This window comes from Balaenoptera borealis, assembly GCF_965194805.1.
Source record: "Balaenoptera borealis genome assembly, chromosome: 19".
In the NCBI taxonomy this organism is placed as follows: Eukaryota; Metazoa; Chordata; class Mammalia; order Artiodactyla; family Balaenopteridae; genus Balaenoptera; species Balaenoptera borealis.
The window spans coordinates 64,853,213-64,864,745 of NC_138878.1; the positions used below are offsets into that span (position 1 = coordinate 64,853,213).

Here is an 11,533-nt window from a genome sequence, read left to right on the forward strand (position 1 = left end):
TTGACACAAGTATTGCTGCTGTGGCTTTCTTTTGATTTCCATTTGTATGGAATACCTTTTTCCACCCCCTCACTTTCAGTCTGTGTTTTTAGTTCTAAAGTGAGTTGCTTGTAGGCACCATTTATACACGTCTTGTTTTTACATCCGTTCAGCCAGTTTATGTCTTTTAATTGGAGTATTTAGTACTTTTATGTTTGAGGTAATTATTGATATGAATGTTCTAACTGCCATTGTGTTAATTGTTTTGGATTCGTTTTTGTAGGTCTTTTTTTCCCCGTTTGTGATTTGATAACTATCTTTAGTGTTGTGTTTGGACTCCTTTTACTTTTTTGTGTATATATCTATTATAGCATTTTGGTTTGCAATTGCCATGAGGTTTTTATATAGCAGTCTATATATACATGATTAAGTTGCTGATCTCTTAATTTCAAATACATTTTATAAACCCTGCATTTGTACTCTCCTCCCCTCATGATTACTGTTTCTGATATCATATTTTACATCTAATTGTTTTGTATATCCCTTAATTACTGTGGATATAGATGATTTTACTACTTTTGTCTTGTTACTTCCCTGTTAGCTTTGTGTGTGGATGATTTCCTACCTTTATTGTACGTTTGCCTTTATTGGTATACAAACTATTTTGTAGTATTTTTAGTTTCTAGTTGTGGTAGATGCTGACATTTAAAACTCTACTGTTACTTGTTTTGATTTTAAACCACTGATACTTTCATCTTGCAAATTTCATTGTTATAAATGGCCTTCATTTTTCTTTATTCAATCATCAGTTCTGTATTGTTGATGACATTCTTAGTGTTTTTTGTTTTATATCTACAATTTGGGGTTTGGAATGAATATTTAATATTTTATAGAATTTCCTTTTTGAGTGTTTGCTTTAACTTTATTTTTTTGATGTGGACCATTTTTAAAGTCTTTTATTGAATTTGTTACAATATTGCTTCTGTTTCATGTTTTGGTTTTTTGGCCACGAGGCATGTGGGATCTTAGCTCCCCAACCAGGGATCAAACCCACACCCCCTGCATTGGAAGGCGAAGTCTTAGCCACTGGACTGCCAGGGAAGTCCCTGACGTAGCATTTGTTTCCCCGAAAGCTGTATAACCTCTAGAAATTTTTGAAAAGATAGTCTATTCCTTTTACTCTGTTTCATATTAGTTAGTACCTATTATGAACCCATACACCTTTGTTTTAATGGGCTATCTTTTTTTAAGGAGTTTCAGGTTCATGGAGGAATTAGGTGGAAGTTAGAGATTTCCCATGTATTTTCCACCCCAGATATGCAGACCCTCCCTCATAATCAACACCCGACAGGAGAGTATGTTTATTATCACCGAGGAACCTACATTGACATGAATTATCCCCTCAAAGTCCTATGTTAGAGTTCACTCTAGGTGTTATATATTTTGTAGGTTTGGGCAAATGTATACTGACATGTGTGTACCATAATAGTACCATAAAAAGTAATTTCATTATTTAAAAATCCTCTGTGCTCTACCTATTCATCTCTCCCTCCCTCCTAACCACTGCAATGACAGATCTTGTTACTGGCTTCATACGTTTGCCTTCTGCAGCATGTCGTCTAGTTGGAATCGAACAGTTTATATAGCGTTTTCAGATTATCTTCTTTGACTTAGTTATATCCATTTTATTTTCTCCATTGACTTTTCATAGTTTGATAGCTCATTTCTTTTTAGTGGTGAATAATATTTCCGTTGCCTGCATGTACCACAGTTTATTACTCCATTCACCAACTGAAGGACGTTTTGGTTCCTTCCAAGTTTAGATGATACGGATAATGCTGCTATAAATACTTATATGCAGGGAATTTATTTCTGCATGTTTGTTTTTTGTTTTTGTGGCATGTAATAGTTCTTCATTCCTTTTTGTTACCTCGTAGTAGTCCATGAATGAATACAACATTTTGTTTATCCATTTGTGAGTTGTTGGACATTTGGGTTGTTTCCACCTTTTGGCTATTGTGAACAATACTGCTAGAAACATTTTTGAACAACATTTTTTGTGGACGTATATTTACATTTTCCTTTTGCATAAAGCTAAAAGTGCAGTTGATTGGTCATGTGGTAATTTTCTGTTTAATCTTTTGAGGAACTGCCAGTGTCTTCCAAAAGCAGCTGTTGCACCATTTGACGTTTCCACCAGGAGTGAGTGTATGAGGGTTCCAGTTTCTCTACACCCTCACCAACACTTGTTATCTTTCTCTTTGACTACAGCCATTGTAGGAGTGTGGAGCTGTACCTCATCCTGGGTTTGACTTGCATTTTTCTATTGAAAAATTACGTTAAACATCTTCTTTGTGTGCGTATTGGCTGTTTTTCTTTGTTCTTTGGAGAAATGTCTGTTCAGATCCTTTGCCCATCCTAAAATTGGGTTGTCTTTTTTTGTTGAGTATAAATAAGTTCTTTATATCTTCTAAATGCAGGTGCCTTGTCAGATATTTATGATTGGTGAGTATTTTTTTATTGTTTTGTAGGTTTCCTTTTCACTTTTAGAGGGTAGAAGCTTAAAGGCTGCAGGAGATAATTGAGATTTTGTTTTTAAACTAGGTTCTTATAGCATCCACAGTAACAGTCCCAAAATGGATTTTCGTGACTGGGAGGCCTTTAGGTTAATTGCAAGTATTCCGTCTTAACTTTCTGGGATGAAAGGTACTTAGGCCCACTTGGGGGCGCGTTTGTTTCTACCTGCAGCCTTTGAGAACTGTGTTTGCACCAGTAATCATGTGTATCACGACACCCGTGCTGCTCTTTAGACCACGCCCCCTCCACCCATGGCTACTGTTTTCTGACTGCATTCATCTTGTTTTTACATTTCCTGTTTACAAAAGTAATTGTCAATGTTAAAAGACACGTTTTGACCAGATAAGAAAGTTTCACTCCCAAAAACCTTGGTCTAGAAGACAGTGTTACCTCATTTGACAGGAAAACCACCTTCCATTAACATCCTTTGGGAAGATGATAGTGTATTGTTGATCCTTTTCCTAATAATATCTGACTAATAATAAAGTGGAGCTAAGTCTACTTATTTCTTTTTTGTCCATCCTGGCTTGTTACCAGGATGCATTTAGTAGGAAGAAGTCATGATGTGGATAATGACAAAAATTGAAAATTCAAAAATTAGATGTAGTTTACTTTAAATACAGCACAGCTTACTGATAGGTCTAATTAGCTTCTCTGTTAAAAAGAAACACCCCCCCCCCAAAAAAATCCCCCGTTCATCACTTATTTAAAAAATGTTTATTGGACTCCTAGTATATACTGATAGAAAGCACCACAATGATAACTTCTTTTAAACTGTTTGCTCTCCTTTCTTCATTTTTCCTAACCTCCCCACCCTGTGCCTTAGTCAAGCAGAAATCTGTTCTGTTCGTTTGTTTTGTGTTTTGGTTCTGTTTGATTCCACATGTAAGAGAAATCATAAGGTATTTGTCTTTCTGTGTGTCACTCACTTCAGGTAGCATAATGCCCTTCATGTTGTCACACATGGCAAGTTCTCATTCTTTTTAATGGCTGAATAGTATTACACTATATATATTTAGACATGTCTCAGTTTCTTTATTCATTTATATTCATTGATGGGCACTTAGGTTGTTTACTATTGTAAATAATACTGCAGTGAACAGGGGGATGCATATATCTTTTTGAGATAGTGTTTTCATTTTCATCATATAAATACCCAGAAATGGAATTGCTGGATATTACGTTAGTTCTATTTATTTGAAGAACATCTGTACTGTCTTTCGTAGTGTCTGCGCTAACAGAACACAAGGATTCCCTTTTCTCCACATCCTTGCCAACACTTACTTGTCTTATATCTATATTAAAGCCATTCTAAGAATTGTGAGGTGATATCTCATTGTGGTTTTAATTTTTATTCCCCTGATGATGATGATGTTGAACATCTTTTCATGTATCTGTTGACCATCTGTATGATTTCTTTGGAAGAAAATCTATTCAGATCTTCTGCCCATTTTTTTTTTTTAATCAGAATTTTTGTTGTTTTTGTTGTTGAGCTGTGAGATCTTTAGTAAATATTTTCTCCCAACCCATACGTTGCCTTTGCATTTTGTTGATAGATTCCATTCTTGTGCACAAACTTTTTAGATTGATGTAGACCTACTTGTTTATTTTTGTTTCTTTTGCTTTTACTTTTCATTTCAGATTCAAAAAATCATTGACAAGATATCAAGGAGCTTACTATGCTTTCTTCTAGTTTTTTTTTTCAGGTATTGCATTCAAGTCTTTACTCTGTTTTGAGTTAATTTATGCATATGGTATAAGACAGTGGTCCAGTTTCATTCTTTTGTATGTGCCTTTCAGTTTTCTCAATACTAATTATTGACACTGTCCTTTCCCCCTTGTATATTTTTGGCTCCTTTGTTGTAAATTTATTGATTGCATATGTGTGGGTTTATTTCTGGGCTTTCTAGTCTCTTCCACTGACTTGCGTCTGTTTTAAGGCCAGTAGCATACTCTTTTAGTTTCCATTCTTTTTAACATCGTTTGAAATTAGGGAATGTGATGCCTTCACCTTTTTTATTCTTTCTGAAGATTGCTTTGGCTATTTGGTGTGTTTCTGGTTCCACACAAATTTTAGGATTATTTGTTCTATTTCATGTGCATGTTTTTGCATGCAGAGAAGTTTTTGGCTCATTTGTGTACTACCAGGTAGTGCGATTGCTAGATCATATTTAAGATTGTAAGAAACCACACTCTTCCAAACTAGCTGTACCATTTAGCATTCCCATCAGCAATGAAAGAAAGTTTTTGCTGCTCTGCATCATTTCTAATTTTTGATGTTTTCAGTGTTCTGTATTTTGGCCACTATCATTGGTGTTTAGTGGTATCACATTTGTTTTAACACACATTTTCCTCAATTAAATCTATGTCATTTTTAACTTTTTCTTATTAAGTTTTAGTCACAGGTTACCATTCAATTGATTTGCTGTAGTTTTCTATAAGGAAGTTTTGATTTCTATTTTAATTACAATTTTTTTTTGCTGCAAATAATTGTTTTGCTGAAGGTTTTACTTTCATTTTAGGTTCGTAGGATTTGCTGGCAAAATAACCACTCTTACACTCAGTTAAACAAGAATTCAGAGAGTTCATTGATTACAGTATACTAATTAAGAAAAGAATAGTATAACTAACTAAGAAAGTATAGTAAAGACAGAGGTTTATTACATCACGGAATTGGGGAAGCACCTACATCCAGATCCAAGTAGCACTGGGAAGTCCCTTCAACAGCAATCTGGAGTCCCAGTTGGGAAGGCCCCGGGCAGTGCATCTACCCCACGGGTGAGACTTGTTTCCTACTGGAATGATTCCTGCTTTTAGCATCAGGCCATAGGCTGACAACAGTCAGTCAGCCTACGTGCAAATTTGCAGCTCTGGTTATCGTCATAAATGCCTTGGTCTTAACTCATAAGTCTTGGAGTGTTCTCTGATCCCCGGGGGCTGGCCAGGCCCTCAGGGTGCAAGAAGGCCCCAGACTTACTCCTTGATTTACAAGGTGTGCTGCCTGTAGGTAGCTCAGCAGTTCAGCATGTAGCCAGCTTTTAGGGTCATTGCCCGGTCAGAGAGGCCTAGTGCTGCCTCTGAAGCCTGAACAAGACTACTTTACTAGCTTCCCCAACATTAATTTATTCTAATAATTATTCTCCGTCTGTAGATTCTTCATGTACATCTTGGGATGCTGATATTTAAATATCTCATTCTATTTAAGGAAATGTAGGTAATTTTTTTATACTCCATGGTTTCCTCATTATACTGCTTCTAACAATGTTTCTCAGAAATTTTCTTACGTTCCTTGAATTACATATTTCAATGAAGCCTCTTTTGTTCCCTGTCCTCTCTTTCTTTCAACTAAATTTCATCAAAAGTGGCCTGGTCCTTGTTGATACACAACCTATTACTGTCCTGTTCTTCAGGCTGTTAATTGGCTGCTTATGCTGTCGACCACATCTCTGCACATAGAGCTCTGCCATGGACCAGCACGGCTCTGCCACAATTGTTTCTGTGGTTAAACCCTGCTGTGAACAGCACTTGTCCATACAAGCCTCTAGGTTGTTCAGTAATGCCCCTTAGGGTTTTCTGTTGCTGTTCCAGAAGTCAAAATTCATTACTTTCTGTTACGTGCATATTAATTCCTGTTGATAAGAGTAAGTATGTCTTTAGTGATATACATAAAGTAAGAGCACTTGTCATCTGATGTCTGTTATATGTTTGAGATTCTAATGTTAAAAGATCCAAAGATATGATTTCAAATACTTGAAAAAATTCCAGCAGAAGAGATCTGTTACTTTTATATAACAAAGCTGTTTGCACTAAAAAACTTCATGCTAAAATTGATATTGTTTTTAAAATGTATAAGTAGTTTAAAAGAAGTTATTTTTACCAAATATAATCACATCCACAAAGAGTTTAAACCTTGGCAAAAGCCTCCTGCTAGCTTTGTTTCCACCAGTCAACCTCTGTCGCCCCTGCCAAGAGATCATCATCCAGCAGCCATGATCAGCCTCCATTGCTGTACCCTTGAGAGGGTTTTATTGCATCCACATGTGTTCACACAGAGTGAATTCATTCACTCTCCAGGTTTTGCTTTTAGGTCCTGCAAAGAACATTCTTGTACATATCTTCCGGAACAAGTAATGTATGCCTAGGAATGGAATTTCTGGGATACTCAGCTTGATCATGTTTAGAGCAAGTACTGGAATAGATGTAAACCTACAGTCTTCCCATAACAGCACTCTCTGCCTTCCTAATATCTTCCACATTTCCTTCATACCAACAATATAGTTTGCATAGAATGAGTCATGTGTATGTTTCTTGCTGTGGCACTTCTTCTTTTCCCAAGGTTAGGCTTTCATCTGCTGCAGCACAGTCCTCTTCCCATAGATTTGCAAGCACAAGTAGTGCTCCCACATTGCCCACTACTTTCACTCTTGCTTTGTTAAATCCCAGTCCTGGCCTTCCCTCAGGTTTTTGTGGACCTAAGTGAACTCTATTGGTACTTCTTAGTACTGTATTAATATTTAGCACTTGGGCTCCCCAGTTCCCGTAAGACCCCACCCCGCCCCATACCCCACACACTGCATAAGGAAGGACCCCTACTTGCACACAGTACAGTTTGCTCAGATCAGCAACTCGGTCTGGTCACTGTGTACATCAACACGTGCTGGACGTGACTCATCATTATCTGGGAATGGCAGGACAGTCACAGTAGAAGTGACACAGCTCACTGCCCCTATCTTCCTTGAAACATTTCTTTCTAAGATACGGGTTATTTCCTTCAAATTTTCTTAAAATCTGTACTGCCTGGATGGACGATGCTGCTTAATACATATGAACATGTCATGTTACTCTGCACACCCAGGTTCAAACTGTCTCCTGAATTTGCTTTCTGTGTGAGTTAGAGATAGATGCATGTTTCTATATGAAAAACTGTGATACTTTACCTCAAGAATAATTAAATAATTAATGCTGTTATAGGGCTTGAAATATTGCATGGCAGACAGTAAGGACTGTAAAGTTACCTTTAGTTAACTAGATGTGTCATTTTTTGGTCATGGTTATTATGAAATTGACCTTGGCCTACATTATATTTTGGCTGTTGTCTTTTTCTAATTATTTTCCATATAGATGTTCTCTCTGACCTTAAGATAACAATTTTCAAAGCATACATTATATACCATATGTATATATATTTTGCCATACAAGTGTACAATTAAATGACACTCCACAGTTAGGTAGCTGAACTATGTAGAACCGCAGGCATGACATCATGATTGAGATTTCAGACCATTTTCCCTAATTCTTAAACTTTATACATACGTTTACCTGAATCTGATATTTCAAAATTCAGTGCTTATCAAGATATTATTTTTCCTATTGTATGTTCCCTCTGAAATGAAAATTATTTTTTTTTGCTGGTATTTACCGGAGAATCTTTTAGAATTCCAGAGGCTTATTATTTTGTGTAAACGTGGTTATTTATTACCTTACCTGCTTGATTTATTATGGGTTATGTAAATGCTTTATCAGTTATTATTGTGATATACAGATTTTAAAAAATATTTTTTTCTTACATCATACTCACATGTGATTAACATTATTATAAAGGTTAAGGATTAGGGAAGACAGTCTCAAATCTCAAGGATGATTTCATGCCTGGATTTTTATAAGCCAGTACATAGGTAAACGTTCTAACTATGGACTATCATTTAGTTATCCAGATACAATGCAAAATATATGTAGTATGTAGTGTATGGTTGAAATTCTATTATCTAAGATCAGAGAAAACAGTAATATGGGAAAATATATAAAAAGAAAATTATATAATAGTGTCTGAAGACCGTGTTTGAGAAAACTGTTCATTGTATATGATTTTTTATGTAATTATCTAAGCTATTTTCCAACTCCATTTAATAGGAAGCCATTCTGCTAGACTTGCAATCAAGGAGTTATCACCAAGAGAAGACACTGATAAAGGAGAATTATGCCATATAGTGGTACTGGAAAGAAATGAAAGTCATGGCATCAAGGATTTTGACCTCAAGAAGTCTGTGCAGATGTGCAGGAATGTGAGAGTGAGTCGGGATATGATGCAAGAGATTATGAAGAAGTGCTTTTGACCCATAACAAAAATCTCAGAGAGAAGATCAAGATAATAAATCCTTAATTAATTTTCCTCAGAGTGTTTCTGTAAGAAGTAATGCATGTGAATATTTCACGCACGACAAGCCATTCGTAAGAAGTTTGTTAACAACGAAAAAAATAACATCAGCGTTGCTGGAAACAGAGATCTCAAGTGTTTGGAAAGTAGACCTGGAGTGAGGCTGCAGGCCCAGGTGGCTCAGCTGCAGAGATTTCCAGCTGAGGAGAAAGTGTATGCATGTGGTCAAGTTGAGAAGCCAGTCAGCAGTGGTTCCTCAGTTTCACCACTTCACAGAATTGCTCCACAACACAGGAGAACACACACTCGAGAAAAATCTTACAGCTGTAATGACTGTGGGAAGGCTTTTAACAAAAGCTCAAACCTCAGGAGTCACAGGAGAATTCATTCTGGACAGAAACCTTACAGATGTAGTGAGTGTGGCAAAGCCTTTAACCACCAGTCACACCTCACAACACATCAGAGAGTGCATACAGGAGAGAGTGCATACAGGAGAGAAACCTTACAAATGCACATGCAAAGCCTGTGCTGAACAGTCAAGCTTTAACAGACATAAGAGAATCCATACTGGACAGAAATCATACAGATGTCTTAAGTGTGGCAAAGCCTTTACAGTGCACTCGTATCTTACTCAACATGAGAGAGTCCATACTAGAGAGGAACCACACAGATGTAATGAGTGTGGCAAGCATTTTACACAGCATTCAAACCTTATGGCATATGGCACACCAGAGAATTCATACAGGAGAAAAACCTTTTAAATGTAATAAATGTGATAAAGCTTTTATTGAACAGTCACAACTTTGGGGTCATGAGAGAACTCACACTGGAGAGAGACTTTACAAATGTGATGAGTGTGTCAAAGCCCTTACAAGACATTCATATCTTATTCAACATAAAACAATCCACACTGGAGAAAATCCTTACCAATGTAATATGTGTTGCAAAGCTTATACTCAATTTGCAAGCCTCACCAGGCATCTCAAAATACATACTGAAAACAAACATAAGCCTCACATAAGTGGCAATGCTTTGGTCCAAAGCTCAAGGTTTAGGGGTCACCAGAGATTTTAAAAAGTAGAAACTTTAAGAATAAAGCAATTCAGACAAAATCTGTGCATGTATTCAAGCCTTACTTAACATATGGGAGTCTATCAGGGAGAAAGAAGACATACAGATGGCCAGCAGACACATGAAAAGATGCTCACCGTCACTGATCATCAGGGAAGTGTAAATCAAAAGTGCAATGAGGGGGCTTCCCTGGTGGCACAGTGGTTAAGAATCTGCCTGCCAACGGAGGGGACACGGGTCCAAGCCCTGGTCCAGGAAGATCCCACCTGCCATGGAGCAGCTAAGCCTGTGTGCCACAACTACTGAGCCTGCGCTCTAGAGCCTGTGAGCCACAACTACTGAAGCCCGGGTGCCTAGAGCCCGTGCTCTGCAACAAGAGAAGCCACCACGATGAGAAGCCCACGTGCCACCACAAAGAGTAGCCCCTGCTCTCTAGCACCTAGAGAAAACCCGTGTGCAGTAGCGAAGACCCAATGCAGCTAAAAAATTAAATAAATGAATAAAATTTTTAAAAATCATATAAAAAAAGCTCAATGAGGTACCACCTCACACCTGTTTACAATGGCTATCATCAGAAAGACAAGCATTGGCAATGGTGTGGAGAAAAGGGAACCCTGTCCTCTATTGCTGGGATTGTAAGTTGGTGCAACATTTACGGAAAACATTACTGAAGTTCCTCAAAAATTAAAACAGATGAACCAGGTATTGTACTTTGAAGTATTTACTGGCAGAAAAGAAAAACAGTAATTTGAGAAAATATAGGCATTTGAATATTCATTGTAACATTATCTCCAGTAGCCAAGATAGAGAAGCAGCCTAGGTGTCCATCAATAGATGAACGCTTAGAGGAGATGTTGTATGTCCATGCCACACAGTGGAATATCAGTCACCCTTAAGAAAAGAAGTCCAGCCATTTGCAACAAAATGGGTGGATCTAGAGGATTTTATGCTAAGTGACGTTAAGTCAGGTGTAGAAAAACAAATACTGCACTTATACGTGGAATCGAAGAAGTAAAAGCACAAGACAAGGAAAACAGATTCACAGATAAAGAACAAATGTGTGGTTGTTGCCAGAAGGAAGGGTGGAGCAGCAGCAGGTAAAATAGGTGAAGGAGATTTAGAGGCACAAACCTCTATATAATAAGTCATGGGGAAACCTCTATATAATAAGTCATGGGGATGTAATATCCAGCATAAGGAATGTGTTTAGAAGTAGTATGGTAGTAGCTCTGAGGAAAGATGGCTACACATATCATTGTGATCATTTCATAAAGTATGCAAATGTTACCTCATGTAGTACAGCCAATACTAATACTGTTGTATATCAATTATATTTCAATAAAAAGAGACTCCATCATAGAGAGAAACCATACAAAACTTATGTGGAAAAGCCTGTAACTAGGGCTCATGCCTTACCTTATATCAGAATATACATCTTTGAGAGAAACCAAACAAATGTCATGTATAACTGCATAGCAGGGTGATAGTTGGAAATAATATTATAATATTATAATACATGTTAGTGCAGCTTCTATCAGAAATAATTTGTCCCTTCTCACACAAAATACATCCAACCTCGTATGTTAAGGATAGAAGAAAAGGAAAGGAGAAAAAGTTCTAACAAAACATGACTTGAGTCACACATGAGGATTTCATAAGTTTCATGAGATTCCTCTTGAATCAGAGTCCTATATGGAGTCCTCATCACTCATAACACATTATGCTGAAACAGAGAAATAAAACTTAAATAAA

At 37.0% G+C, this 11,533-nt stretch overlaps 2 protein-coding genes across 17 annotated transcripts in view; one reads left to right on the forward strand and one right to left on the reverse strand.

Annotated features, from left to right (window-relative positions):
- Window positions 1-11,533, reverse strand: part of LOC309616833 (zinc finger protein 480-like) — a 129,177-nt gene that overhangs the window by 50,736 nt on the left and 66,908 nt on the right. For 5 of the 7 annotated variants that reach the window (XR_014237605.1, XR_014237606.1, XR_014237607.1 and 2 more), the window contains one exon: window positions 6,434-6,646. The exons of 1 other annotated variant lie outside the window; for it this stretch is intronic. The gene's annotated coding sequence lies outside the window, so the exon portion shown is untranslated. Of the gene's footprint in view, window positions 1-6,433; window positions 6,647-10,940; window positions 11,505-11,533 lie in introns of those variants that run through there. One more of the 7 variants, XR_014237610.1, reaches the window with a different exon arrangement.
- Window positions 1-11,533, forward strand: part of LOC309616847 (zinc finger protein 525-like) — a 202,158-nt gene that overhangs the window by 30,092 nt on the left and 160,533 nt on the right. For 7 of the 10 annotated variants that reach the window (XR_014237613.1, XR_014237614.1, XR_014237615.1 and 4 more), the window contains one exon: window positions 8,467-8,725. The exons of 2 other annotated variants lie outside the window; for them this stretch is intronic. The gene's annotated coding sequence lies outside the window, so the exon portion shown is untranslated. Of the gene's footprint in view, window positions 1-5,707; window positions 5,767-8,466; window positions 8,726-11,533 lie in introns of those variants that run through there. One more of the 10 variants, XR_014237617.1, reaches the window with a different exon arrangement.